At 32.9% G+C, this 7,226-nt stretch overlaps 1 long non-coding RNA gene across 1 annotated transcript; it reads right to left on the bottom strand.

Annotated features, from left to right (window-relative positions):
* LOC127714570 (uncharacterized) lies at window positions 1-677 on the bottom strand. Its single transcript, XR_007987795.1, has 2 exons — window positions 537-677; window positions 1-41 (listed from the first exon to the last, which is right to left on the bottom strand). It is a non-coding gene; the product is annotated as an uncharacterized LOC127714570 (long non-coding RNA).
* Between the last annotated feature and the right edge of the window lie 6,549 nt (window positions 678-7,226).

Below are 7,226 nucleotides of genomic sequence, written 5' to 3'. Positions count from 1 at the left end.
TAGGGTTCGGATGATTTAATACCAGTAATAGAAAATAAACTCTGAAATAACAATATCACAATTATAATTAACAGTTCTATTTTATAAAACACAAGTATCTTAAATTACACATTATCACATATGGTAATAGTAAAATACAATGCTCTTAATTACTGTGTACTATACTACTAATTCAATAATAAATACATTCAGTAAATTGATGTCACGTGTACTTTTATTTCTCATTGTGATATACTACACAAGAATGTAACCCTTGATCATAAATAGTGTACTATATAATGTTTACTGGTAAACTATGTGTACGGTACAAAACTAAAGTGAAAACTGCACATATAACAATAAACTAATCGGAACATAATATATTATTTAATCTTTACATACTATTACATTACAACAATCATTAAGTTGCAAATACTATTTTTATAAAGACTAATTAAGCCAATATCTTAGATATGCTTAAAACCGCATATTTAAAGGGAAATAATCCATAACGTTCTGTTTACAACATTACATAATTAAAATAGATTGACTCTTACCACTTGTGGAGTGAGTTTTACTGGTAAGGAGTAGGCACAGTTCACAAGTAATACTCTGTATATAACTACATCAATGGAGTCCTAAAACCAAAATGTAATCATAAACATTCGGACTCGTAAAATATTAAAATATACAATATGACAAAAAGATTTTTGCGGTATTATCTGTCGAAGTGCTTTGAAAAAACTGCAGTCTGACGTCCGACGGCCGTTTTGGATTTTGCTAGGGCTGTGCAACAAATCCCCGAAAAAGGCTGTGATGTAGACGTAGGAGCAATCTCGGACTTTACGATATTATTGTACCGGTATTATCCATATAGCAAAAGAGTTAAGGGATGACCTTCACCCATTTCTTTTCGGCTTAATAATTACATTACTTGTATGTTTCATTATAATACGTTATTTTGATTGGCTTACAGTAATCTCGCGTCATTCTGAAATTAACCTTCATTTCAAAATGAAATGTAACATTCATGATGACACGAGCTTCCGCCGTGTCTTCCTGCAACGGCGGATCTTGAAACTAATTTTCCGGAGATTGGGGACACCCTTCTGGAGCACCTAAGATCACCTCCAGTTTTTGGTAGGGTTCGTGTTGCTCAGTCTTTAGTTTTCTATGTTAAGTTTTGTGTACTATTGTTTGTCTGTTGTCTTTTTCTTTTTTAGCCATGGCGTTGTCAGTTTATTTTCGGCTTATTTTGAGTTTGAATGTCCCTTTGGTATCTGTTGCCTCTCCTTTGGGGAGTAATTTTTTCATTTTCATCCCTTTTTGGTCAAAGTTATATGCTGTCAGTTCTTAACAGGAAAGAATATTTATTTTCAAAATCCTCTTGAAGGAACACAAAACACACCTTACCCACCATTGAAAATAATTTTCTGCTGTTTGTTGTAGATTTTCATACATTGACAGAAGAAGCGTCATGAATTTGGAAATAATATGACATTTATATATTTGTTTTTGCTGAAAAGCTGAATTTACCACAGTTGGCGTTACCTTTCAATGTTTTCATCTTTGACACTAATAAGATATTGTCGGTAAATGCGAATTCGTTGACTGGTTGATTTAATTTGTATTTTTAAAATATGAAATTATGACACAAAAATACCAAACTTCCAATTTACTACAACTCTTTATTGTTTTGGGTAATGGTTATTGAACAGTTTGTCCCACAATTTCTCTATGATAAAGATATTCTTGAGTTTTTGGAAATATAAGAAGTGATTTCAATGACTAGGGTTATTCCATTATACAATTATAACCCATTAGTTGTTTTTCTTTCTGACATGTTATAAATAACTTATAGCATATTGTTTACCTGGATATGCATGTAGTATTGCTTGGGGGATTTGATTTATTAATCTTTATTATTTCATATTTTCAAAGGTTAATAGAACAACCTGGTTAAACCTGGTTTTATAGCTAGATAAACCTCCCACTTGTATTACAGTTATTTATAGTTCCGTTATATTGATAAAAATGGGTGATCAACCCGAACACACATAAAATGTTAATGTGACAATAATTGGGATCTAGCAGTCAAAACTGTATAAACACACATCACAGACATACAACACAACTGATTAAAAAATTCAAACAAACAAACAAATAAATCTAACAAAGACGTCGACAAAAGGATTGATGTAGCTAACGAAAAGGTTTTTGTAGTTTATACTGTATTTTCAAAGAAGCCGATAAAAAAAGTTTTTGTAGTTGATAGTATATACTATATAGTACACACTTTCTCCATAAGGTATAACTAAAGTAATTTATATTTACGAGAGTGAATAAAATAGAAACAACACTGTACAAACCTCTTGTGTCCGAATCGCACATCAGGACCCACCTACTCCAGGAACACCAAAAGTCAAAAACCCGGGTGTATAAGTACCGAGTCAAAAAGTCAAATGTCCAAGAGAAGCATATAAGCATAAAGAAAATAAAGGGAAAACTGTAAAGTAAATAAAAAGATACACAATTTCAGCACCTAGAATCTATAATTCAAAACCATTTTGTATACTATTTGTGAAGTAGACACTGAATATTTATACTAGGTCTTGGTACTTTCCTATGAACCTTTTGAGAACTGTCGTCATTTGATAAAGCCCTGGCTCATTAATTATTTGCTCAGACACCGATGACGTTTAACAAAGTCTGAGTAGCAGCTGCAAGCTCTTGGATATCGTATGAGTTGAGAATTATTACTCCGGTTGAAGTTGTTATTTTGCTGCTAAAGTGAGGAATATTTATAATTTCAAAATTGAAATCGTCTCGTTTATCATAGATTCTTGTACTAAGATGACGGTTATGGTCAAATTCGAGGTGATTGTCTAGACAGGTGGAAGAAGCTGTATTTATGGTTTATTTAATCTCTAGTTCAGGTTAATTCAATCAGAGAAGTTTGGATGGTTAATGAAAATTACATCACCAAAATACCTGTATATGAAATTAAATGATTTAACTTCTTAGATCTTCTATTTTTTTCTAAAGTGTCTGAAGGAACTCCAACTCATATGAAAATAAGAAAAGGTCGGCATAGATAATTACACAGTTGGATACCATAGGAATGCCGACAACCTGCTGGAAAATTTCATGTCAAAATACAACAAATATTTGTCAATGAGAAACTACAGCATACTTATCACTTGTTCTTCTGTGTAGCATGTTTTATTTTCGGGCTCATTTTTAACAAAATATGAAGAATTATATCCCCAAAACAATAAACTTGTTGCAAATGGTACCATTGTTATTGAGGAAATTTTGTGTATTATTTCAGAGAATGTCCGTGATTTTAAATTTTCTAGAAGTTCTTTTAAGTTCTTAAGAATCCGCATATAGTTCATGCCACTTCGCGAGTAAACAGTTTCACAGTATTTCTGTAATCCCGTTTTCACTGTGGACAGAATTTTGGTTAATCTAATTAGAAAATACCCAGAACACAAATTATACTTTCTAGTCTGTATATTGGGAAACATATCTATACACCACTTGCATAATCTTTTAAACATTTTTAGAAAGTTTACAGGCAGTGGAATATGAATGGTACGAATGTAATATAGCCGACGCGAATGATGGAGATGTGAATGAAGGTCATCAAAGCTCCCAGTGATAGATCTAGATTTGGATGACTTTTTTTTACATTTGGACGATGGTAATGCTTTTGACCATCAATAATCTTCGATCTTAAACTAGTGTTGAATAAAATTGAGAATGGAAATGGGGAATATGTCAAAGAGACAACAACCCGACTAAAGAGCAGATAACAGCCGAAGGCCACCAATGGGTCTTCAACGCAGCGAGAAAATCCCGCACCCGGAGGTGGTCCTCAGCTGACCCCTAAATAAAATTGTGTACTGGTTCAGTGATAATGGACGTCACACTAAACTTCAAAACATATAAAGGAACAAAAATTAAAAAAACATACGAGACTAACAAAGGCCAGAGGCTCCTGACTTGGGACAGGCGCAAAAATGCGGCGGGGTTAAACATGGTTTGTGAGATCTCAACCCTCCCCTTTACCTCTAGCCAATGTAGAATAAAGAAACACATAGCAATACGCACAGTAAAACTCAGTTCAAAAGAAGTCCGAGTCCGATGTCAGAAAAGGTAACAAAAGAAACTAAGCAAAATGACAATGACACATAAATTAACAAAGGACTACTAGCAGTTTCTGACATGCCAGCTCCAGACCTCAATTAAACTGATTGAAAGATTATGTCTTCATCATATGAAAATCAAGTTCAATCCCTCCGGTTAGGGGTTTAGTATCATACCATCATAAAATATATCAGAAGAACATAACCCGTATCATGCCAACAACTGGTTTTAGAATAAATGTGTTTATTTCCGATGCAAAGACAATATGAGTGAATCAATATTAATACCAAAATATGCAATCCTTAATGACTTGACAACAGTATCGTAACTATATCCTTTCCGAATAAGTCTGTTTAAAGGTTTGGTTAGCTTTTGAGGTGAATGCCGACATTTTTGCGCCTGTCGCAGGTCAGGAAACCCTATGCTTTGTTAGACTTGTGTGTGTGTTTTTTAAATAATTTTGGTTCATTTGTAAGGTTCAAGATTTAGTATGGCGCCCTTTTGCTGCACTATTCTATATGACTGTTTAGGGGCAATCTGCAACCCTACTCTGGGTGCGGGATTTTCCTGATGCGTTGAACATCCATTGGTGGCCTTTGTCTGTTTTCTGCTTTTTTTATCTGGTTGATATCTCTTTCCTATTTCTTCTCTATATTCTATCTTTAATTGTAAATATTTTGTTCTAGTTTTAAGTGGGCCACTGTCTGTATATGTCCCTCCCAATAAAGTGACCAACGCTCAAAGTGTTATCCATGTCCCTCATAAATTCAAACTGTTATCAAAACTTTTTTTAGCAGTACCAGCATATGTCAATCTGAATATTGGAACTTGGTGTAACAGCACTTGAAAATAGAAAAATTCATAAAAACATAACTTATCCAGACTTATTTTTGTAATATCTGAATCACCAAAACGATTTTTTGGTGTATTAGTGTACAACCTTATAGATCGAGTTTGCGATTTGCTCTTGTTGATTAACATGAGTTTGAAAATCCGGTTAAAAATTGTTTGTCAAATCTGAAAGTCCTGAAAAACCATGAAAAAGATCTTAACAACCATTGACAAATGTCTGATTTGGAACAAGTAAATTTAACTCATTTATGGAATGATGATTTATTTCAAATATACATGATATATAATAAAAATAATAATTTTTTTATCACAAATCAGATATTAACAATAACGTTAGATTCTGAAATTTAATCAAATATTCAACAACATATATTTTTCTGCATCTGCACTTTGAATTATTTGGTAAAACAAATATTATAATAATAATTGAAAGTATATATGCATGCATATTTTTATGAAAATAGTGCAATTAATTTTGTAATTTTGTATTTCACATCATTTTTGTTCTTCTTGAGTCTTTTTAGGTAATTGAATATCTTAAACAGATAATATTTGTGAATGTACTGTTTTTCACAAAATATTATATATGTTGTTACAGCAATAACTAGTACATCAGAAATCGAAAGTTTTACATTATTCGTAGTTATGTCAATGCTGAATATCTTTAATTTGAATTTAAAAAAAAAACTACGTTAAAAAAAGGAAAATATGGGGTAAAAAAAAAACGAAGTGTAGATAATTTGCATTCTTTTCATAAAGAATTGTTGCACTACCTTACATTTTTTATTAATTACTCATTATTTGGTAATCATTCCAATGTTTTATATTTTGTCTTATTTCGTGATGAGATAACGAAAACAAATGATGTGTTAACTCAACTTTTCATTTACAAACCATAACCATTAGTACTTCGGTTTCTAAATAATTCTTCCCTAAAGTTTCACACGCGTTCACAGTCAAAATAACCTTAATGAACATAACTAGATGACGCTAATAACCCCTTATTCTTATAGTATAAAAAAGTTCCTATTGTCCATACAAGAGAGGCGAAAGATTCCAAAAGGACATTCAAATTCAGGAGTCGATAACAATCTGACAATGCTATGATTGATTTTATCACGTTTAGCACGTCAACGTCAAATTGACCTTAATAGAACATCTGTCTATTACGGAAGAAAACATTATTCAATCTATGCACATGGGTGGTAAAATATGGACTTCAAAACATATAAAGGAACTAAAATTAAAAAAACATACGAGACTAACAAAGGCCAGAGGCTCCTGACTTGGGACAGGCGCAAAAATGCGGCGGGGTTAAACATGGTTTGTGAGATCTCAACCCTCCCCTTTACCTCTAGCCAATGTAGAATAAAGAAACACATAGCAATACGCACAGTAAAACTCAGTTCAAAAGAAGTCCGAGTCCGATGTCAGAAAAGGTAACAAAAGAAACTAAGCAAAATGACAATGACACATAAATTAACAAAGGACTACTAGCAGTTTCTGACATGCCAGCTCCAGACCTCAATTAAACTGATTGAAAGATTATGTCTTCATCATATGAAAATCAAGTTCAATCCCTCCGGTTAGGGGTTTAGTATCATACCATCATAAAATATATCAGAAGAACATAACCCGTATCATGCCAACAACTGGTTTTAGAATAAATGTGTTTATTTCCGATGCAAAGACAATATGAGTGAATCAATATTAATACCAAAATATGCAATCCTTAATGACTTGACAACAGTATCGTAACTATATCCTTTCCGAATAAGTCTGTTTAAAGGTTTGGTTAGCTTTTGAGGTGAATGCCGACATTTTTGCGCCTGTCGCAGGTCAGGAAACCCTATGCTTTGTTAGACTTGTGTGTGTGTTTTTTAAATAATTTTGGTTCATTTGTAAGGTTCAAGATTTAGTATGGCGCCCTTTTGCTGCACTATTCTATATGACTGTTTAGGGGCAATCTGCAACCCTACTCTGGGTGCGGGATTTTCCTGATGCGTTGAACATCCATTGGTGGCCTTTGTCTGTTTTCTGCTTTTTTTATCTGGTTGATATCTCTTTCCTATTTCTTCTCTATATTCTATCTTTAATTGTAAATATTTTGTTCTAGTTTTAAGTGGGCCACTGTCTGTATATGTCCCTCCCAATAAAGTGACCAACGCTCAAAGTGTTATCCATGTCCCTCATAAATTCAAACTGTTATCAAAACTTTTTTTAGCAGTACTAGCATATGTCAA

The sequence above is a fragment of the Mytilus californianus genome, unplaced genomic scaffold (genome assembly GCF_021869535.1).
Source record: "Mytilus californianus isolate M0D057914Y unplaced genomic scaffold, xbMytCali1.0.p SCAF_9, whole genome shotgun sequence".
Classification (NCBI taxonomy): Eukaryota; Metazoa; Mollusca; class Bivalvia; order Mytilida; family Mytilidae; genus Mytilus; species Mytilus californianus.
The sequence above is the reverse complement of the archived record's forward strand: the minus strand, read 5'-3'. Positions and strand labels throughout refer to the sequence as shown.